The sequence below is a fragment of the Carcharhinus amblyrhynchos genome, chromosome 17 (genome assembly GCF_965287045.1).
Source record: "Carcharhinus amblyrhynchos chromosome 17, sCarAmb.v2.hapA, whole genome shotgun sequence".
NCBI lineage: Eukaryota > Metazoa > Chordata > Chondrichthyes > Carcharhiniformes > Carcharhinidae > Carcharhinus > Carcharhinus amblyrhynchos.
Window position 1 is genome coordinate 48,889,007 of NC_137340.1, and position 24,183 is coordinate 48,913,189.

The following is a 24,183-nucleotide window of genomic DNA, read 5'->3' on the forward strand; positions in this document are numbered from 1 at the left end:
CGTAAGGAATCAAGGATTGTGGGGATAAGGCAGGAAAGTGGAGTTGAGGATTATCACATCAAATCAGTCATCATCTCATTGAATGGCAGAACAGACTCGATGGGCCGAATGGCTTACTTCTGTTCCTACATCTTATATTCTAACTATACTTGGTTATTAAAATCATTGTTTTGGTCTAGTCAAACTGATCTACAATGGCCGAGCTACAGAACAGCCAGGTTCCTGTGCAAGAACTGCCCATTACGATGTGAGTGAGTGACATTTGGGTACAGTGCCATGGAACTGCGGCATTTTCAGAAATGCCATTTGTCTCTAATAAGGCATCAAACTGTGCAGCTTGTGTGCAGTTTGTACAGTTTTGGTCTCCTTTTCCGAGGAAGGATGTTCTTGCTCTCGAGGGAGTGCAGTGAAGGTTTACCAGGTTAAATCCGGGGATGGTGGGACTGGTGTATGAGGAGAGATTGACTAGGTTAGGATTGTTTTCGCTGGAGTTCAGGTGAATGAGAGGGGATCTCATAGAAATATATAAAATTCTAACAGGTCTAGACAGGATAGATGCAGGGAGGATGTTTCCAGTGATGGGGGAGTCCAGGACCAGGGGTCACAGTCTGAGGATTCAGGGTAGACCATTTAGAATGAAGGTGAGGAGACATTGCTTGTGGAATTCATTATCACAGGAAGTAGTTGATGCCAAAACATTGAATGTATTCAAAAGGCGGCTGGATATAGCACTTGGGGCGAATGGGATCAAAGGTTATGGGGAGAAAGCAGGATTAGGCATTGAGTTGGATGATCAGCCATGACCGTAATGAGTGACTGAACAGGCTCAAAGGACCAAATGGCCTCCTCCTGCTCCTATCTTCTATGTTTCTATAGTTCTATGTAAACTGAAGCTCTGTCTGTCTGTTCAGCTGAACGTAAAATATTTCCTTCATTATGGGACAAATATTTCCTTCATTATGGGACTTTCTTGATACTTTGGCAAATGTTCATCCCTCAACCAACACCACCTAAAACTGCTTATTCCTTCATTTGCTGGGATCTTGCTGAGCACAGATTGGCTGCCACACTTATTTACATAACAGCAGTGACAAAACTTAAAATAATTTATCGAACTTTGGAATGTCTTGAGGAAACAATCTAAATGCAACTTTTCACTCTCTCTTGCGTAGCATGCTTGCCTTCATTGGCCAGGGTATTGAGTTTAAAAATTGGTAAGTCATGTTGCTGCTTTATAGAACCTTAGTTAGGCTGCACTTGAAATATAATGTTCAATTCTGGTCATCACACTACCAGAAGGATGTGGAGGCTTAGAAGAGGGTGCAGAAAAGGTTTACCAGGGTGTTGCCTGGTATGGAGGGCATTAGCTATGAGGAGAGGAGAGGTTGGAGAAACTTGTTCTCACTGGAGTGACAGAGGTTGAGGGGAGACCTGATAGAAGTCTACAAGATTATAGAGGCGTGGACAGAGTGGATAGTCAGAAGCTTTTTCCCAGGGTGGAAGAGTCAATTACCAGGGGGCACAGGTTTAAGATGAGAGGGGCAAGATTTAAAGGAGGTGTACGAGGCAGATTTTTTACACAGAGAGTGGTGGGTGCCTGGAACTCATTGCCAGGTGAGGTAGTGAAAGTGGATACGGTAGTGACTTTTAAGGGGCGTCTTGACAAGTACATGAATAGGATGGGAATAGGATGGGAATAGAGGGATACAGTCCCCAGAAGGGTAGGAGGTTTTAGTTAAATCTGGCAGCATGGTCGATACAGGTTCGGAGGGCCGAAGGGCCTGTTCCTGTGCTGTAATTTTCTTTGTTCTGTGTTCTTTGTATCAGCATAAGAAAGCAGGAACTAAATGGATCTCTTTGTTCAGCTTTGACTAAGGGTCATCTGGACTCAAAACATCAGTTCTTTTCTCTCCTTACAGATGCTTCCAGACGTGCTGAGATTTTCCAGCATTTTCTCTTTTGGTTTCAGATTCCAGCATCCGCAGTAATTTGCTTTTATCTCAACACAGTACATTCTGGAATGTCTTTTAGCTATCCAGTCATCATCATCTTTAGCTATATCTTTATTCGTCAGGTACTTTGGTTATCAGGGCAGCATGGTGGCACAGTGGTTAGCGCTGCTGCCTCAGAGTGCCAGGGAACTGGGTTCAATTCTGGCCTCGGGTTACTGTCTGTGTAGAGTTTGCATATTCTCCTCACCTCTGTGTGGATTTCCTCTGGGTTCTCTGTTTTCCTCCCGCAGTCCAAAGATGTCTAGGTTAGGTTGATTGGCCATGCTAAATTGTGCAGATTGGGTTGATTGACCCTAGTGTCAGGGGGATTAGCAGGGTAAATATGTGGGGTTACGGGAATAGGGCCTGGGTGGGATTGTGATCGGTGCAGACTCAATGCGCCAAATGGCCTCCTTCTGCACTGCAGGGATTCTATGAATTCTCTGCCTTCCAGCTGTGGACTGGTGTGCTATGTATTTCCTATGGTTATTGACAAACAGTAGAAACTCTTATTTTGAATAGGATTGGGGTTTGAAAGTTCCCGGGGAGGAATGTGGTGTACTGAGGCCCTCTCGCGTTCTGCCTCATTACCATGGCCCTGTTTCACTGATCGAGAAAACCCTCTTTGGTCTGTAGAAAACTTGCCAGTCTGCTCCCCGAGACATCTTTCTTCGCTGGAAGATCAACAGAAGTTCTGAAAGGAGGAGAATGGAGTCTGAGTGCACTTGGCGATAAGGTTTTGTGCATTTTCAAGAAGCCATTCTTGCATTTATCCCAATTCCATGCCCGTGGGGCTTGTTTAGTCTACACTTTTCACGCAATTTGCTGTGATAAGTGAGGCTGATTGCTAATGTAATGTAGCACTGAACATTCATTTCAGCTGCTGTTTATCTGCTGTTTTGACATGTAGTTTACCCAAGCATTAACTTCAACACGAATGTTGCTGCTAATGCAGTGTCCTGCTGATTTGTTTAGCCTCCAATTTGGTTTTGGCTGCAAATATTTTTAATTTAATTATTAATTGTTTGCAAAAAGTGAGCTGCGCGCTTGAGTTAAGAGACTTGGAACCTGCCAAATGCAATAACTCCCGAGAATGGACACATGGACGGGGATGTGGGATTACTCCCTGCTTATTGCTTCTGAAGCAGGCAGCATGTAAACATTGTACTGCCTGTGAACTGGAGTGATTGTAGTGACTGTACGCCTGAGCAGAGGGCGATAAATTATGAGAAGCTAGTATGAGTTGAAGCTAATCTGCGGTAAAGCCAGTCTGTGCCTCTTAAAGAGGGCTGGAGAAAATGCTGCAAGTCATCCCAAAACTGATTTGGACATTGGAAAGACACAGGAATGGCACAAGATGATGGAAAGGGAGCCCCAAGGCTTTCCAGTGCTGTACCAGAGGCTATCATGCAGGCTAAGAGAAGAGCCATCATCTACCCACAGGGCAAGGGGGGGCACTTCAGATAAAGTGCAAAGCCTTTTGGGCCTGATAGCCATGGCAACCAAAGCCCCAAGAACCTAGTTGTGCCACCGATAGGTGTTGAATGGCCTCACACAAGTGGTCAAGGTGTCTTCAAAAGCCATTTCCCACAAACTACACCACAAGCTTCACACACCGTTCAATGTGCCACACCCTCATCATTCACCCACTCGCAATCACAACTCATACCCAACATTAATAGCTTCATTCCAGCCCTCACGTATTTAGCACTGATTTAGTAAATCTCAAATCTCTCAGCTTAACACACACTCTAACTATTCAATTATGACCAAATAATTCAAATTGTGGAGTTTCATTCTTCCAGGTTGTGAATTGTTAGTGGCGATTTAATAAGTGTTACATTTTACATTGAAAGTTGCATTTCCAACTTTCTCTTTTCTCTTTCTCCATTAATCCAATCTTTCTTTCCTCCTTTAAATTCCTCTTTATGTACCCATTTTAACATTGAAATCACCCACTTTTTTTCACTCCACTTTATAGTTCTTTCTTATAGTTTTCAATCCTTCAACCTCATTGGTTCAGGAGTACATGGTTGATGCCATGTTTGGGGATGTCCTGGTGTCCATGTCATTATCAGTTCACACTCCCTCAAAATCGCAGAGGAATGACTTTACCCAGAGTGGTGAGAGGATTCAACTCACTACCATGGGGAATAGTTGAGGTGAGCAGTATTGATGAATTAAGGGGAAGTTCATTCAGCACATCATAGAGCCCCACAGTGCAGAAGGAGGCCTTTGGGTCCATTGAGTCTGCCCCTACTCTGTGACAGAGCATCTCACCCGGTCCCTATCCCCATAGTCCCAAAAATGTACCCCGCTAATTCCTTTAACTTACACACCTTGAGACTCAAGGCGACAATTTACCATGGCCAATCAACCTAACCTGCACATCTTTGGACTGTGAGAGGAAACTGGAGCACCCAGAGGAAACCCACAAAGACACGGGGAGATTGTGCAAACTCCACACAGACACCCAGTGTTAGAACTGAACCCGAGTCCCTGGTGCTGTGAGGCAGCAATGCTAACCACTGTCCTGGCACGTGGGAGTAGGTGGATGGATAGGGTTAGATAAAGTAGGGTGGGAGAGGGTTCATGTGGAATATAAACATCAGCAGCGATAAGTTGGGCCAACTGGGCTGTAGCTGTGCTGTGCTACAAATGGATGGACCCCTCAATGACCCTTCACTCCTTAAAAATCTACCTCTTTGATCAAGGTTTTGGTTAGTTGTCCCAATATTTTCAATGTGGTTCAGTGTCAAATTATTTTTGATCCCTTCCATGAAGTTCCTTGGGATGGGCTGGAGGAGGTGACAATAAATGTATGTGAACCAACATCACGTTCTCCTGCAGCGGCTCAAGAAGGCAGCTCACTGCTATCTTTTCCAAGTAGAGATGGCCAATAAATTTCAGCCTTGCTGCCTACACCCCATGTATGAACAAATAACAAAAAGGGAAAATGTCACTTCATTCTGCTGTTTCTCTCAATTTTATTGAATAATGTCACTAGTAATGAAATGAGAATTGGGAACTTCATCTCCAGGAGTGTTGGGCAAGATTGGTTTAGAGGAAAGTGGAATCTTTCTTGTACACCTGCAGAAAAGAATGCTGCGAAACTGGTCGGTGAGCGACGAAACAAAAGTTAAAATGGGCGGCATGGTGGCACAGTGTTTAGCACGGCTACCTCACAACTCCAGGGAGCCAGGTTCAATTCCGGCCTCGGGTCTGTGTGGAGTTCGCACTTCCTCCCTGTGTCTGCGGGGGTTTCTTCCGGGTTCTCCGGTTTCCTCTCACAATCCGAAACATGTGCAGGTTAGGTGGATTGGCCAGGCTAAATTTTCCCTTGGTGTCCCAAGATATGTAGGTTAGGTAGATTGGCTATGGTAAAGATGTGGGATTACTGGGATAAAGTGGGGGAAGAGGGCCTGGATTGGTGCAGACTCGATGGGCTGAATGGCTTCTTCTGCACTGTGGGGATTCTATGATATGAAATGATATCAAGATGGTTCAAAGCTAGGATTGCCAAACCTCCAGGAATGACCTGTGGTCTCCAGGAATAGAAGGCCAATCTTTAGGATGCTTATGTGTGCAACTCTGGAGAAATATCATAGATTCATTAAAAAATATTTTTTTTTGATTATAGAATTCATAGAATCCCTGCAGTACAGAAGGAGGCCATTCTGCCCATCAAGTCTGCAGCGACAACAATGCCACCCAGATCCTATCCCCATTACCTCATGTATTTACCCTGCTAATCCCCTGACACTAAGGCACAATTTAGCATGGCCAATCAACCTAACTTGCACATCTTTGGAGGAAACTGGAGCATCCAGAAAAAACCCACACACACATGGGGAGAACATGCAAACTCCACACAGACAGTGAGCCAAGTTGGGAATCGAACCCGGGTCCCTGGCACTGTGGGGCAGCGTGTTCTTTAAACTTTTATTGCTGGAAATATTGGCAGCATGGTGGCACAGCGGAGTCTGCACATTCTCCCCGTATCTGCGTGGATTTCCTCTGGGTGCTCCAGTTTCCTCCCACACTTCTTCTCCCACAGTCCGAAAGATGTTCTGGTTAGGGTGCATTGGCCGTGCTAAATTCTCCCTCAGTGTACCCGAACAGGCACCAGAGTGTGGCAACTAGGGGATTTTCACAGTAACTTCATTGCCATGCTAACATAAGCCTACTTGTGTCACTAATAAATAAACCTGGAGTATTGTGTACAGTTCTGGTCGCCGCATTATAAGAAAGATGTGGAGGTATTGGAAAGGGTGCAGAGGAGGTTTACCAGGATGTTGCCTGGTATGGTGGGAAGGTCTTATGAGGAAAGGCTGAGGGACTTGACGTTTTTTTCATTAGAGAGAAGAAGGTTACGAGGTGACCTAATTGAGGCATACAAGATGATCAGAGGGTTAGGTAGGGTGGATAGTGAGAGCCTTTTTCCTCGGATGGTGATGGCTAACACGCGGGGACGTAGCTTTAAATTAAGGGGTGGTAGTTATAGGACGGATGTCAGAGGTAGGTTCTTTACTCAGAGGGTAGTAAGGGTGTGGAATGCCCTGCCTGCAGCAGTTGTGGACTCGCCAACTTTAAGGGCTTTCAAATGGTCAGTGGATAGGCATATGGATAACATTGGAATAGTTTAGGTTAGAGGGTTATTAGATTGGTTCCACTGGTCGGCGCAACATCGAGGGCCGAAGGGCCTGTACTGCGCTGTAATGTTCTATGATTATGGGCCTTTTTCCAAGTGACATGGGACAACAGCAAATCACAGGAATAGCTGAGTTTGTCTGACTAACATGTGAAATGTGAGAGCTAGTGATGTGATGAAACTTCCAGGAATATATTTAAGCCAGTTGGCAACTCCACCTGAAATATTTTACAGCCAATAAAGTACCTATTGAACTAATGTTTCGAATTGAGATGATCTTTTGTCAAAGTAGTTTTGACAAAGGGTCATGTGGACTCGAAACATCAGCTCTTTTCTCTCCCCACAGTTGCCACCAAAGCTGCTGAGATTTTCCAGCAATTTCAGATTCCAGCATCCGCAGTAATTTGCTTTTGTGCAGTATTTTTTGGAGTGTAATCACTGTCATGTGTAACAGCGCAGCCAATTTTTACACAGCAATATCTCAGAAGGTCTTTCCCACCCATTTGTGTTTTCTTCAGTACGACACAGAGCTGGAGAGGAGAACCAGTTCTGAAGAACTACCAAGGGTGTTGGATGTTGGATTGTGCTGGTCATTCTCTTGAGGCCGGAATACAGGCATGAGTTTTCGTTCTGTCAGCACATCCTGATTCACACTCCCAGGCTGTTTGATGCGATCTCTAACATGTCTTGCCTGAAGTGAAGCAACCCTCATGCTGAGGAATGGACAGATCAGATGGAAGCCTAACAAACTGGCACTATCTTGGCAACAGTAAAGTTACTTTGTTACAAAAACACATTCGATCAGATAAAAATCACCAACGGGATTTGAAGATACAGGAAGTTTGGCTGCGAGTCAGCCATGACCTAAGTGAATTGCGACAGATCAGGCTCAAGAGGCTGAGTGGCCTCCTCCTGTCCGCGCACTCCCATGTTCCTATGAAGTCTTGTCACATCTGTGCAGCTGAGAGGAATTGTTCATATCTCGCAAATCGCGATCTGGAACACACTGCCTGAAAGGATGGGGGAAGCAGATTCAGTAGTAACTTCCAGTGGGAGATTGGATATATATTTATAAAGGAAAGCCTGCCAGCCTAGGGCAATGAGGCTAATTGAATAGTTCTTTCAAAAGAGCCACTACAGCGCTGATGGGCAGAATGGCCTCCTTCTGTGCTATATGAATCTATGTTTTAACAATTTCAAAACTTTTCATTTCCCTCACCGCCCAGTCTGTTTAATGAGGATGGCTTTTATTGAACTGAGGCTCACACTGGGCAGCACGGTGGCACACTGGTTAGCACTGCTGCCTCACAGCACTGGGGACCTGGGTTCAATTCTTGGCTTGGGTCACTGTCTGCGCGGAGTCTGCACATTCTCCACATGTCTGCGTGGGTTACCTTCGGGTGCTCCGGTTTCCTTCCACAGTCTGAAAGATGTGCTGGTTAGGTGCATTGGCCATGCTGAATTCTCCCTCAGTGTGCCTGAACAGGCGCTGGAGTGTGGCGACTAGGGGATTTTCACAGTAACTTCATTGCAGTATTAATGTAAGCCTACTTGTGACACTTATGAATAAACTTTAAACAAGACAATCAAAGTAAAACTCCAACTATATTTTACAGGGAATTGGCTTTTGCAAAATAATTTCCGGTGAATGGATCGCACAGCCAGGAAAAATTAACTGTGGGCAAAATGAGAGAAGTGAGTCCTTCAGAGACACAGACATTCCTTCCCATGGACACAGCTCTGAAGGCACACAAGTATTCGCCGAATGAAATGAGAGGGGAAGGAGAGAATAAAGGTTCATCAAAGTCTTTTGACTTGTGCTGCAGGCTATCAGGTTATAAAAGAACATCGGATCACTGAGATTAGATTAAGGCTTTTTTCTCACCTAGCAATGTCACAGAAAAATTTCTTGGCCCCTTTTTTTTCCCCCGAAAGGAGCTGTCAATTAGGAAATATGAGCTCGCTGACTGTAACTGTCAAATCATTATGGTTTTGTCTTAAGGGGGTGCAAGGGGATTAAGAGTACACAGAGGCTTCAGCATCAGGCTACAGACAGACAATAAGCTGGCTCCTTCAACACCCCCTCTCTCCAAAATCTAATCTTCAAGTTGACATTCTTGGGTGCAAAGTCAAGAATTAGCTTCATGTTATCAACACCACACATTTCCACAGCTTTTTTTTTAAAAAGCCTGGTGGAAACTAAAACTAAACTATTGCCCCTAGCACACCTTTCAACGTCCCTGTTTTTGAATGTCGGTGATACCCAGAAGTTAAATGATTCAGGGCAGAGAGCAAGGGAGAGAGAAGTAAAACACAAACACTGAGAAGTATATAAAGCTGTCATTCTCCCATTGATCCAATGTGTGGTTTTTGATTTCAGCAGAATCACTTTACACACTGTGGATTAGAGCTGTAAATTTTTCTTCCCTTTTCTCCCTTTTCCCAGGCTGCACACTGGACAGGCGTGGAGTGGGGTTCCTCAGGCAGAGGAAAGCTCACAAGAGTCGATGTGAGGCACAGACTGAAAGAACTTTGCATTTACACAGAGCCTTTCACATCACAATTTTGATTTGATTTGATTTGTTATTGTGACATGTATTGGGATACAGTGAAAAGTATTGTTTCTTGCACACAGTACAGACAAAACATAGAGAAGGAAAGAAAATAGTGCAGAATGTAGTGCTCCAATCATAGCTAGGTTGTAGAGAAAGATCAGCTTAAGGCAAGGTAGGTCTATTCAAAAGTCTGATGCTTGGAAGAAACTGTTCTTGAGTCGATTGGTACATGCCTGCTGACTTTTGTACCTTTTTTCCCAATGGAAGAAGGTGGAAGAGAGAATGTCCGGAATGCGTGGGGTCCTTAATTATGCTGGCTGCTTTTCCAAGGCAGTGGGAAGTGTAGACAGAGTCGATGGATGGGAGGCTGGTTTGAGTGATGCAACACGCGAGGCAACAACCGTGGCCACTATCGAAAGTATTGGCATTGTTGTAATGTAGGAATTGCAGCAGCCCATTTGTGTGCAGCAAGATCCCACACATATCAGTGTGATAATCACCAGCTAATGAGGGTGATATTCAACTTCACCCACTGGGCAGTAGTCAAGCAGAGTCTGTTGTACGACCTGCTCAATTTTTGTCCCATTGATTTGAGAACAGCTCCATTTGGTCTTCTAGTACCTGTTTTAAAGTTTAAGTTTAAAGCTTATTTTGTTAGCCTCGCAAGTAGGCTTACAATAACACTGCAATGAAGTTGCTGTGAAAATCCCCAAGTCACCACACTCCGGTGCCGGTTCAGGTACACTGAGGGAGAATTTAGCATGGCCAATCCACCTAAACAGCACATCTTCCGGACTATAGGTGGAAACTGGAGCACCCAGAGGGAACCCACAAAGATACGGGGAGAACGTGCAGACTCCGCACAGAGAGTGACTCAAACTGGGAATTGAATCCTGGTTCCTGGTGCTGTGAGGCAGTAGTACTAACCACTGTGCCACCGTATATACAGAGAGGTAAGCAATCAACGAACAATGAGACCACAATGCCAGTTTACATTTCTTCACAAGTTAACATCACATCCAACAGATTTCAGTTGCTAACACTGATGTCTCCCAGTTATTTAATTTGGGTGATTTTCCAATAACAATAAAAAGAAATATAAAGGCCTTGACTTGGTTGGAGTGGGGCACCTCCTAATATAATCTGTTACATATTTCTCCCACTCATCGATTTAAAAACCTTTTTGCACTGGAACTGGTAGGATGTGCCAGCTGGTAACAGCATGGCAAGGGCAACATGGTATCTGGAACCTTTGTGACCAATGAGGCCAACAGTCTATCTCTTTAACCAATTAATTTTAAGGATTTAGAAAGAAGTAGGGGAGTGACAGAAATGGAAATCAGGCAAACTAGAGTCAAATCAGAGACAGAAAGAGAAAGAAAGATTGGATTAGGGAAGAGGAGCAAAATCAAGAGACAGAACACAAAAGAGAAAAAAATTAAACATTCTCAAATTCTCTAAGAATTAAGTTGAAACGAGACTCTGCAGTTTTCAATTGTTCCCTTTTATGAGCCAGGGAGGTTGAGTGGGATTGCAGGACGTAAATCTCGTAATTAAATTGGCACAGTAAGAAGTCTCACAGCAGCAGGTTAAAGTCCAACAGCATTATTTGGACTTTAACCTGGTGTTGTGAGACTTCTTACTGTGCCCACCCCAATCCAATGCCGGCATCTCCACATCACAATTGCTTACGTTATTAAGTACCAGCCCTAAATTTGATAGGTGGGTTTAGTTGGTGAGTAATATGCAAATGTGGCAATTTGTTGAAACTCAGTGGAAGGTTGGTGAGGAGGCAAACAGATTTTATTCATGAGGCTATGGGTGGGCCAGTGCAAATTGCTCAGCAGCTTTCAGTGTTACAACTCATCAGGTATCTCTCTAACCATGATTTGTATACGCATGACGGAATGAACATTAAACCTGCTGTTACTTTGCGAGGAAACCCTGGCCCAATAGGAGTGGAAACTCATCTAGACCTCTGAGCAGACCCAATAATAGGCTCATAATTTTACCTCTGATTGCCATAATTCTGAGTTTGTTCAGATCAACTAGGATCCATTTGTCTTGGCAGGATTCTCATTACTCTATTTGTATGAAATCATTTTGTCCACTATCTTAATATAAGCAGTTCAATACCGTGTTGAAATGTTAACACAAACACAAAAATAACAACTCAGTAACCAGTGCACTACTGGACGGATCAGAGTCTTACCAAGTTACCATTCTGATTCAATTCATAGGTCTCCAGTTAAAAAATTGGGAAGGATACAGATGGGATGTTTTAACTCCTCTGTCCCATTTACACCTAAAATTTAAACCTCAGGTCCACTTTAAGATACATTGCTAGATTGGATTGAAGCAACTCACGCACTTGCTGGTCTTTTCAATACAAAGTCGCCTGGAGCACATATATGCGTGTAAGAGGGGAAGGGGAGAGGGGGAGCAGCAGAAGGCAGTGGAAGTGAGGGGAGAACTCAGGCCTTTTATATAAGGTTTCTCCTTACATCTCTATTAACGGTTCTGGAGAGCCTCATCTTCCCGGATTCATGGAATCAGGACGGCCAACAATACTCCCAGCAGTTCACATTCTGAAGCTTCCATTTCCAAACTTGGCCAAAATTTCATAATTGAACTGTCTTTTTGATAGCCACAGGACATTTTATTGGGCAGATGAATCATCATTTACACATCCAAGTGATATGTTCCCTCAAGACAATTAGTTCCTTGAAAGACATTTGGTTATTTCTCCTGAAGTTAATTACAGGGGAGTGCCTTCAGCAGTTCAGCCTGGAGCCTGTTCACATTTGTCATGACAAGTAGGCTGCCTTTCTGGATCTTGACTAGCTCTGATTATTGCACTCTCCTACTCTGAAACACTGCAATCTGAGTGCAGACCGAGACTGGGAAAAGTAAAGTTTATCTATAAGTGTCACAAGTAGGCTTACGTTAACACTGCAATAAGAACATAAGAAATAGGAGTAGGAGTAGGCCATCTAGCCCTTCGAGCCTGCCCCACCATTTAGTAAGATCATGGCTGATCTGAAGTGGATCAGTTCCCGCTTTCTCCCCATAACCCTTAATTCCCTTGTCTATCAGAAACCAATCTACCCGTGACTTAAATATATTTAGCAAGGTAGCCTCCACCACTTCAATGAAGTTACTGTGAAAATCCCCTAGTCGCCACACTCTGGTGCCTGTTTGTGGACACGAAGGGAGAATTCAGCGTGGTCAATGCACCCTAACCAGCACGTCTTTTGGACTGTGGGAGGAAACCGGATCACCCGGAGGAAACCCACGCAGACATGGGGAGAACAAGCAGACTCTGCACAGTCACCCAAGCTGGGAATCGAACCTAGGTCTCAGGCACTGTGCTAACCATTGTGCCACCATGCTGCCTTACACCGAGGTCCCATCTGCCCTCTGAGGTGGAAGTAAATATTCTAAGGCACAAGAAAAGAATGGCACCTTCCCTCGTGTCCTGTTCAGTATCTATCACTCAGTCAACATCACTGAAAAACTAGTGATCTGTTTATTACCTCGCCGCCGATTGAGGGTGCGAAATCCAAGTTCCCCCCATTACAGCAACTTCGAAAATGCTTCATTGGCTGGAACATGTTTGGGGACATCCTGAGGTCAGGAATGTGGTGCATAAATACACGTCTTTATTTCTCGGCTTGACCTCAGACCTGTGATTGTATTGCCCTGTAAACTAATTGCAATTTAACTCATTGCTGTAATGATGTTCCAACGTAAAATATTGGGGTTTTTTTTAAGTATCATTGCTGCATGTTTCTTTTGGCTGTTTGTGTTTCTGCCCTTGGTCACATTCTCACCTCTGTGTCAGGAGACGCCAAAGATTTGAGCAGAAAATCTGCTCTGCGCTGCAGTGCAGTACGGGGGGAGTGTTGCACAGTCACAAGTGCCGTATTTCAGCATGTGACATTAAACCAAGCCCTGTTTGCTACCGCAAGTGGACATTTTGAAGGAGGGGGGGCGGTGGGTGGGGGTTCTCTCTAATACCCGAGCCAATATTTATCCCCTAACTCACATCACTGACAAACAGAGTATCCGATTGTTATCACATTGTTACTTGGTGAGACCTTGCTTTGTGCCATTTCCTTGCACAGAGAGCAAGTTTTCGCAGTAACTTCATTGCAGTGACACGAATTAATAAGCTTAAACGAGCCACAGTGGAAATTCATTTTAACAACTCTTCATCAATGTTCTCTCAGCTTCTTTTGTTGCACACAGCTTACTCCTAGCAAACCGTGCAGAACCTTTCCATTATTTTGTGAGGCTGTGCAAGGGGATGACTTGTGAGCATTCTGCAGGATAATGTTTGGATTGCTGTGCTGCTATGCACTACTCAGAGGAGACTTAACAGGCTGTCATTTCCTCGGAGTGGCACCTTGTATCATAAGACAATAAGACATAGGAGCAGAATTAGGCCATTCAGCCCATCGAGCCTGCTCCACCATTCAAGCATGGCTGATATTTTTCTCATCCCCATTCTCCTGCCTCTTCCCCATAACCCCTGATCCCCTTATTAATCAAGAAACTATCTATCTCTGTCTTAAAGACACTCAATGACCTGGCCTCCACAGCCATCTGTGGCAAAGAGTTCCACATTGTCTTACCTACACTAAGGTGCTAAGGCAGCTGCCTCACCTGACCTTCCTAATTCAGGCTGGGTGAAACTCAGCACTTCCAAATCCAGTGGACATCGGCAGGAGGAGTCAGAAATTGGGGAGACGAGTAGAGATATCAGGAGTAGAGTCAGACTTCAGTGGGGGGGAGGTGAGAGCGGTTTGTCCAGTGCAGGCCTCAATTTGGGTCTTTAAAAGAGTTACTCTGACATTAGAATCGATTTTTTCCCTTCTAACTCTTCCAAAGAAACTATGAGGGTAAAACTGTTAAAACCATCACAAAGTTAACGATTTAAATCACTTTGTCAGATTGTTCTGCACTCAGCGCAATTGTTAATTGGGGAAGTTAATCCTCCTGGACAATTGCCGAGAAAACCCTTAGCTGGGAATTGCTGAGTGGGATTCCCCAGTGCATCTTTGGCGTACTCCCCAAATCCGATGCTGGGGAGTCAGGACGTTATGGCCCAATGTTTTTTGATAGTGAATTCCAAATACGAACTCAGCAATCGAGATGCAAAACCAAGCAGAGCAAGCAACAAAGAACAAAGAAAATTACAGCACAGGAACAGGCCCTTTGGCCCTCCAATCTGACTGCAGAATCTTACCTGCTGTACCCACCATCTCAGTCCTTGCTGCTTTTTCATATTGAAAACAAGAACTGTTACAGTGCAATGATTGTTTCCTGCCAATAGTGAGATTGGAGTTCCTCATTTAACATAAGAACATAAGAACATAAGAAATAGGAGCAGGAGTAGGCCATCCAGCCCTTCGAGCCTGCCCCGCCATTCAACAATATCATGGCTGATCTGTCGTGGCTCAGTTCCACATTCCCGCCCTCTCCCCATAACCCTTAATCCCCTCGCTTATCAAAAACCCATCAACCCGCGTCTTAAAAATATTTAGCGAGGCAGCCTCCACCACCTCAACGGGCAGAGAATTCCAGACATTCACCACCCTTTGAGTGAAGAAGTTCCTCCTCAACTCCGTTCTAAACCACCCCACCTTTATCTTGAGGCTGTGCCCCCTAGTCCTACTGTCCTTTCTGAGCGGGAAGAGTCTCTCCACCTCTATCCTATCCATCCCATTCATCATCTTATACGTCTCAATGAGATCTCCCCTCATTGGAGTGCAGAGGAGGTTTACTAGGCTGATACCGGAGTTGAGGGGGTTGAGCTATGAGGAGAGGCTGAATAAACTAGGCTTGTACTCGTTAGAGTTTAGAAGAATGAGGGGAGATCTCATTGAGACGTATAAGATGATGAATGGGATGGATAGGATAGAGGTGGAGAGACTCTTCCCGCTCAAAAAAGACAGTAGGACTAGGGGGCACAGCCTCAAGATAAAGGGGAGGCGGTTTAGAACGGAGTTGAGGAGGAACTTCTTCACTCAAAGGGTGGTGAATCTCTGGAATTCTCTGCCCGTTGAAGTGGTGGAGGCTGCCTCGCTAAATATTTTTAAGAAGCGGGTTGATGGGTTCTTGATAAGAGAGGGGATTAAGGGTTATGGGGAGAGGGCGGGAAAGTGGAACTGAGCCACGACAGATCAGCCATGATCTTATTGAATGGCGGGGCAGGCTCGAAGGGCTAGATGGCCTACTCCTGCTCCTATTTCTTATGTTCTTATGTTCTTCTAAACTCTAACGAGTACAAGCCTAGTTTATTCAGCCTCTCCTCATAGTTCAACCCCCTCAACTCCGGTATCAGCCTAGTAAACCTCCTCTGCACTCCCTCCAAGGCCAAAATATCCTTGCGTAAGTGCGGCGCCCAAAACTGCACACAGTACTCCAGCTGCGGCCTCACCAATGCCCTATACAGCTGCAGCAAGACTTCCCTACTTTTATATTCAATCCTCCTCGCTATGAAGGCCAGCATCCCATTAGCCTTCCTGACCACCTGCTGCACCTGCAGGCTGGGTTTTTGCGACTCATGCACAAGGACCCCGAGGTCCCTCTGCACCGTCGCCTGCTGCAGTTTTTCGCCATGTAAGTAATAGTCCTTCCTACCATTATTCCTACCAAAGTGGACCACCTCACGCTTGCCAACATTAAATTCCATTTGCCAGTTCCTGGCCCATTCGCCCAGCCTATCTAGATCCTTCTGCAGACTCTCCACACCCTCCGCGCAATTTGCCGTTCCCCCAATCTTGGTGTCATCAGCAAATTTCGACACCATACACTCGGTTCCCTCCTCTAGGTCATCTATAGAAATGGTAAATAGCTGAGGCCCCAGCACCGACTCCACTAGTCACCATCCGCCAATCCGAATAGCACCCATTAACCCCCACTCTCTGCCTCCTATTTGACAACCAATCCTCTATCCACGCTAACACCCTACCCCCAACTCCATGCCCCCTTACCTTCTGCAATAATCTCTTGTGAGGTACCTTGCCAAACGCCTTCTGAAAATCAAGAAAGACCACATCCACCGGCTCTCCTCTATCCACCGCCCTAGACACATCCTCATAGAACTCCAGTAAATTTGTCAGACACGACTTCCTCTTAACGAAACCGTGCTGCGTCTGCTCTATCAAGCAATTCCCCTCAAGATGCCTCACTATTTCCTCCTTGATGACGGATTCTAACATTTTACCTACAACAGACGTTAAACTAACCGGCCTATAATTCCCTGCCTTTTGCCTGGCACCCTTCTTAAACAACGGCGTAACATTAGCTGTTTTCCAATCTTCCGGCACTTCCCCGGAATCCAGCGACGTTTGGAAAATAACCACCAAGGCATCCACTATCACCTCCGCCATTTCTTTCAGAACCCTCGGATGCATTCCATCCGGTCCTGGGGACTTGTCCACAATCAGTCCCTCCAGTCTGTCGAGCACCGCCTCTCTAGTAACAATAATGTCATTGAGACCCTCCAGTCCTACCACCTTTCCATCGCTAACACCCGGCAAATTATTCACGTCCTCCTCCGTGAAGACTGAAACAAAAATGTTATTCAAGACCTCAGCCATTTCCCCATCCCCTACCACTAAGTCCCCCCTCTCATCCTCTAAGGGTCCAACGTTCACCCTAGCCAGCCTCTTCCTTTTTATATATTTATAAAAACTCTTGCTATCCTTTTTTATATTAAGCGCTAGCCCAGCTTCATAGTTTCTCCTACCTTTCTTTATCAACTTCTTTGTCAATCTTTGTTGACATTTAAACCTCTCCCAATCCTCTTCTCGCCCACTACTCTTAGCTACTCTAAACGCCTCCGCTTTTAATTTAACACTTTCCTTCACCTCCTTCGTTATCCACGGCTTATTACCTCTCCTCCTATGGTCCTTTTTAACATTCGGAATAAATTTCTGCTGAGCACCAAGAAAGATCTCCTCAAAGATCCTCCACTGCTCCTCAGCAGACCTACCTTCCAACGCGCTCCCCCAGTCAACATTCGCCAATTCTTCTCTCATCCTACCATACTCCCCTCTGTTCAAACAAAGGACGCGTGTCCGGGAACCCACTTTCTCCTCCTCCATCTGCACCAGAAACTCCACCATACAATGATCACTCTCCCCAAGAGGATCCTTCACCCAAGGTCCCTAATTCTACCCGCCTCATTACATAACACCAGATCCAAGATAGCTCGCTCCCTCGTCGGCTCCAACACACACTGTTCAAGGAAATTATCCCGGCAGCATTCCAAGAACTCCTCCTCGAGTCCATCGCGTCCAACATGGGTCGACCAATCAATATGTAGATTGAAATCCCCCATAATTATCGCCGTCCCATTCCTGCACACCGCACTTATTTGCGCGTTAACAGCCCACCCCACCTCCAGATCATTATTTGGGGGCCTATAGACGACACCCACCAGCGTCTTCCTCCCTTTGCTGTTCCTAATCTCCACCCACAATGATTCCACTTTCTGCTCTTTGGTTCCTATATCATCCCTTGCTACCACCCTGATGCTATCCTTAATCAGCAGAGCTACACCCCCCCCTTTTCCCTCCCGCCTATCCTTCCTAAACACTTGATACCCCTGGACATTCAGCTCCCAGTCCCTGTCACCTTGCAGCCACGTCTCTGTAATGGCCACCAGATCATATCCATTTGTGCCGATCTGCGCCACCAACTCATCCACTTTATTCCGAATGCTTCGTGCATTCAGATAAAGTGCCTTCATCCCAGCCTTCACCTGGACCCTATTTGCCAGAACGCCACCAACCATACTCACGCCCCCTACTCCCTTTATTATTGGGACATCCTTGGCCTCTTCCCTTACCTGTACCCTCTCCTTAACTTTAGACCCCGTAATGTCACCTACCCTCGCACCCTCCCCCCCCTAATTTGTTTAAAGCCCTGTCTACAGTCCTATTTATACGATTCGCCAGCACTCTGGTCCCAGCACGGTTCAGACCAACCCCATCCCGCCCGAACAGGTCCCACCTACCCCAATACTGGTGCCAATGCCCCATAAATTCAAACCCATTCCTCCCACACCAATCCCTGAGCCACCCATTCACTTCCTTAATCTTATCAACCTTACGCCCGTCTGCACTTGGTTCAGGCAGTAGCCCAGAGATAACCACCTTGTCGGTTCTACTTTTTAATTCCATTCCCAGCTTTTCATACTCCCTCCCCAGATCCTCAGTTTGCATTTTGCCTACGTCGTTGGCACCCACATGTACCACAACGAACGGATTCTCACCCTCCCACTCCAGGTTCCTCTGCAGCCCAGATGCGACATCCCGGACCCGAGCACCAGGCAGACAACACACCCTTCTGTGCACTTTGTCCTTGTGACAAAGGACAGTGTCAATACCCTTCACCCCACTATCCCCAATTACTACTACGTTCCTTTTCACCTTCTCTTTGCCTATGTCCTGCGTCTGCATCACTGTACTGTGTGCAGTTTGCTCACCAATCTCACCTCCCTCGTTCTCGTCTAGACTGGAAGCAAGAACCTCAAACCTGTTATGCAGATTGAGAGGCTGAGGCATCCGCTCCCCACCCTCCTTCCTCCGCTCCCCACCCTCCTTCCTCCGCTCCCCACCCTCCTTCCTCCTCTCAGCAACCCCCTCTTGTTCCTGTCCCTTAGATTTAGCCAGTCTAGGGGGGGGTGGATGTCACTTGCACCCCATTGACAATGGCACCCTCTCTCCCCCTGATGAGCCTCAGTGTCTGTAGCTCAGAGGCCAGCTCATCTACCTTGAGCTGGAGCTCCTCCAGCAACCTGCACTTACTGCAGACATGGTCACTGGGAAGGACCCTGGGGTCCACCAGCTCCCACATCATACAGAAACCACACATCACATGCCCCTCCATTATTCACTGTAGTAATATTGAAAATTTCCACACGAACTTACCTGGCCCTTTTTCTCCCCAGCCCTTTTGCTCCTAAGCCCTAATAACTCACTCTGCTTCCCTCTCACTCCGCTGCCCGCTCTGACGCTGCCCGCTGTCTACACCAGGCCTCCTTTTAAACCTGGCGCTGTTTTAAAGCCTGCTCCCCCACAACTCCCTGCTATCCACTCCCTTAGAATTCTTAAAGCGGTAGATACAAAAAGCCTGCAAAAATGCTTTTAAATGATTTAAACAGTTCTACAAGGTAAGTTCTTACTACGAAAGTGCTTTAAACTTATTTAAACAGGTTTTTAACAGGTAATTTCTTATCTGTCTCTCTGCTCCTTCACTCGCCTGCTCCAGCAAACAATCTGAGATTGGAGTTCCTCATTTGTCCATCTCTCAGCCTGCTACACAGAGAAACTCTTTTACTCCAAGCAATTTTGATCTATATTTCCCAACTTTTTTGCTATTTAGTCAAAAACTATGATATAGAATCAGAATATGATAAAAAAAAGGACAGAATGTATGACTTTGAAATGGAGACCATATTTCTACTGCATTACTGCTGATCTAAATACCCACTGACTGCCATTCCTGCATCATCTGTGGATCACTTCTCGTGTGCAATGTCAGGGTTACGCACTGCATCAGGCTTCCGCCTGGATGGGCTCTGGTGTGTACCACTATCGGCACCCACCTCTCCCGGGCCCTGCCTGTCACACCTAAGACAAATGGGGGAACGAGAAGGAAAGACAGTCACTTCTTTTTAGGTTTTTTTTTTCTGATCCTGATAATTTGGGCTTTTCCCAGGGGCTAGGATCAAGGATTTTAAAGCAGCTGTTTCTAATTGGCTGCAGGATATTTCTATTTATGTTATAGCTCCAAACGGGTAGCTGAATGGTGACCTTACTGAAATAAGCCAGCTGCACCTTACAGGCTAAATACCAGAATCGTGTTCAAACTGCAACTTACCCATATGCAATGCAAAGGAAGATCAGTGACATGTTACAAGTGTTTATATATATAAATTTTTCACTGTGTATTTTTACATTTCTCTCCTCTTTTAGCATGCTCTCTGGTTAATGAGCCACACAAAGTAGAGGGTCCCAGACTGAAACCCTACCATTGGCTAGGACAGCAGTTATCCTGGACTAGTTAGAGGGGAATAAGAGAATAGGCTCTTTGGGGAAGGTGATGGCCTGGTGGTATTATCGCTAGACTATCAATCCAGAAACTCAGCTATTGCTCTGCGGTTCCAATCCAGCCAAGGCAAATGGTGGAATTTGAATTCAATAAAAAAATCTGGAATTAAGAGTCTGCTGATGACTATGAATCAGATCCACCTGGTTCAATAATATCCTTTAGGGAAGGGAAACTGCTGTCCTTACGCAGTCTGGCCTACGTGTTACTCCAAAGCCACAGTAATGTGGTTGGCTCTCAACTGCCCTCAGGGATGGCAAAAATGCTGGCCCAGCCAGTGACATCCATATCCTATGAATGAATTAAAAAAATGCTTCCAGTCAGTATCCAATGACTCCATGGGAATGAAAGTATATGCGTATGATTGTGCTTTAAGAAGAAAGTCAGTCGTGATGCCTCTGATAGTTGGATAGCATGTAAGCTCTATTTAGAGTTACACTCTTCAGTGAGCTACCAGGGTGCTACTGTTACTTGAGGAACCTCACTGCAGCAAGAGCTGGTGCCTTCATATGTCAAAATGAGAACAAAGAACAACACAGCACAGGAAACAGGCCCTTTGGCCCTACAAGCCCGTGCTGCCCATTTTAACACACTCAGTGAGTGCCTTATTCGAGTCTTACGTCGCTCATCGACGTTTTTGTCTACCTCTAGTGGAACTGCACAATAAAGGGGGTGCAAATTTAGGGAATTGCATGTACGCCAGATTAAAGGAGATCCAATTAAGGGACAATTTATTGACGCCAATCAGCCTAAAAGGCATGTTTTTGGGATGTGGGAGGAAACCAGAGTACCCGAAGAAAACCCACGTAAGCACGGGGAGAATGTGCAAACTCCCACAGACGTTGATCCGAGCCGGAGATCCGACCCGGGTACAGCAGACCACCGGTCACAGACCTCCAGCTGGAAAAAGATCCTTCCACTGCTACCCTCTGTCTCCTGTGACCACGCCAGTTCTCAACCCATCTAGCCTCCTCTCCTTGTATCCCATGAGCCTTAACCCTTTTAACCAACCTGCCATGAGGGACTTTGTCAAACGCCTTACTGAAATCCATATAGACGACATCCACCGCCCTTCCTTCGTCAACCGTACTGTTGAGCATAGGGACAGGCCATTCAGCCCAAATGATCCATGCTATTGTTTCTCTTCCTCTTCCTAGGCAAATCCTCTAAGTTAAGGATGATTTGCCTCCATACTAAAAAATGAGTTGTCAGGTGATGAGGATTCCAATGCTATTTATTGTTAATGCCCCAACTCATCCTTAACTTATCTGCTAACATTGGGAAAAGCAACTAGTTTTTTTTTGAAAAGCACTAATAGAATCCCTACAGTGCAGGAGGAGGCCATTCAGCCCATCGAGCCTGCACCAAACAACAATCCCACCCAGGCCCTATCCCCATAAGCCCATGTATTTACTCTAATCTGACACTAAGGGGAATTTTAACAAGGTGAATCAAGCTAACTTGCACAGCTTTTGGGCTATTGGAGGAAACCCACACAGACACGGGGAGAATGTGCAAACTCCACACGGTGACCCGAGGCTGGAATTGAACCTGATCCCTGGTGCTGTGAGGTAGCAGTGCTAACTACTGTGCCACCGTGCCACCCCAATGCATTCAGCTCCATAATGTCAATTTTTAGACTGTGGTTTTACTGCTGTTTAACTTCACAGTTGGAGCTTATGTATTAACAGCATCAGAAGGTTATATGGCATTGAATGTTGTACCAGCAATCTTCAGGCTTATTGTCTTTCTGGGCTGTGTGGGTGGGGGCATGGTGGCACAGTGGTCAGCACTGCTGCCTCATAGCGCTAGGGAGCTGGGTTCAAATCCTGGCTTGAGTCATTGCCTGTACGGAGTCTGCATATTCTCCCCGTGTCTGTGTGGGTTTCCTCCAAGTGCTCCAGTTTCCTCCCACAGTCTGAAAGACGAGCTGGTTAGGTGCATTGGCCGTGCTAAATCCTCCCTCAGTGTATCTGAACAGGCACCAGAATGTGACGACAACGAGATTTTCACAGTAACTTCATTGCAGTGTTAATGTAAGCCCACTTGTGACACTAATAAATAAGCTTAAACTTAACTTAAAACGTAAATGGAGAATGTGGCTCAGCGACCATGTGTAATGTTCATTTATTTTACATGTACACTTTACTAATATGAAGCCTCACAGTGTGGGAGAAAATATCATGAAAATGTGTGCAGTTTTTCCACAACCCTCTGCTGCCCTCTCATTTTTAGGATGGCACAGTGGCACAGTGGTTGGCTCTGCTGCCTCACAGCGCCAGGGACCCAGGTTCAATTCTCGACTTCTCTGTGTGGAGTCTGCACATTCTCCCCATGTCTGTGTGGGTTTTGTCCGGGTGCTCCAGTTTCCTCCCACAGGCTGAAGGATGTGCTGGTTATGTGCATTGACCCGAACAGGCTCCAGAGTGTGGCGAGTAGGGGAATTTCACAGCAACTTCATTGCAGTGTTAACGTAAGCCTACTTGTGGAATTAGTAAATAAACTCAAACTTTAATTTTAATCACCCAGGTTGCAAACAGAGATCCTTGATTTGTGTTTCAGCTCTGAGGGTGGGGGGGAAAGCAGACTCTTAAATACATGTTCCTGTAAATTTGCATGGATCTCACAAATTTCCTAAGAATTACAGATATTGATCAGAGAAGAATGCAGAGGGCAACCTTTTGCAAACATCCAGGCCCACAGGACAGGTCACTACCACAAATAAGATTAGGTTGCCTGGGTTTGAAGGCCAGATTGTCAGGTCATGGGCCTGCAGTCTGGGGACACCCTTGTGTTGTTAATAAAATCTTCAGGCAGCTGTATGTGCAGCCTGGCTCATCCTCTTTCTCTCGCTCTCCTCTCCTTACACCTGTCGACTGCACCCCAGCTCCCCAGTGTCAGGACCCCTGTTCCCCTCTGTGTTTTCCGCCTTGCAAACAATATTTGTTTGTGATCTGGGATCAAAGCATTTGACACCTTTAGATCTCCCCTGGGAGTCAATTAACCTAGGGTCCTTGTGCCTTCATCACCTCTCCATATAGTTTGTACTTTAACCCAGTCACAGGGATGGAATGTTATTTCCTACCCTACTGCAATTGGCTACTGCATGTCTGGGCAGAACTGTCATTTGCTGTAGTGACTTGAATATAGTCTACCCCAAAAAATATAGTCCATATTGACTGCTTTATAATGTGGGTGGTACAGTGGCATAGTGGTTAGCACTGCCGTCTCACAGCACCAGGGACCCGGGTTCAATTCCTGACTTGGGTCACTGTCTGTGTGCAGTTTGCATGTTATATCCCTGTCTGTATGAGTTCCCTCCAGGTGCTCTGGTTTCCCCCCACAACCCGAAAGACAGAGCCATGCTAATTCTCCCTCAGTGGACCCAAAAAAGTGCTAGAGTGTGGCAACTAGGGGAATTTCACAAAAATTTCATTGCAGTGTTAGTGTAAGCCGACTTGTGACTAATAAATAAACTTAACTTAGCGAAACCACCACAAGACACTCTATAGATGACAAGGAGCAAAGGAAACATGAAAACAATGCAAATAACTTCTTACTTAGTATAAATACAGTAGGAGTTGATTGAGGGACAGTCTATTCCCTCCAATCTCTTGGCTGCCCATTCCCCCTGTACCAACATGTGTTTTGGATTTGATTTGATTTATTATTGTCACAGGCATTAATATAGAGTGAAATGTATTGTTTCTTGCGTGCTATATAGACAAAGCATACCATTCATAGAGAAGGAAAGGAGAGAGTACAGAATGTAGCATTACAGTCATAGCTAGGGTATAGAGGAAGATCAACTTAATGCGAGGTAGGTCCATTCAAAAGTCTGACAGCAGCAGGGAAGAAG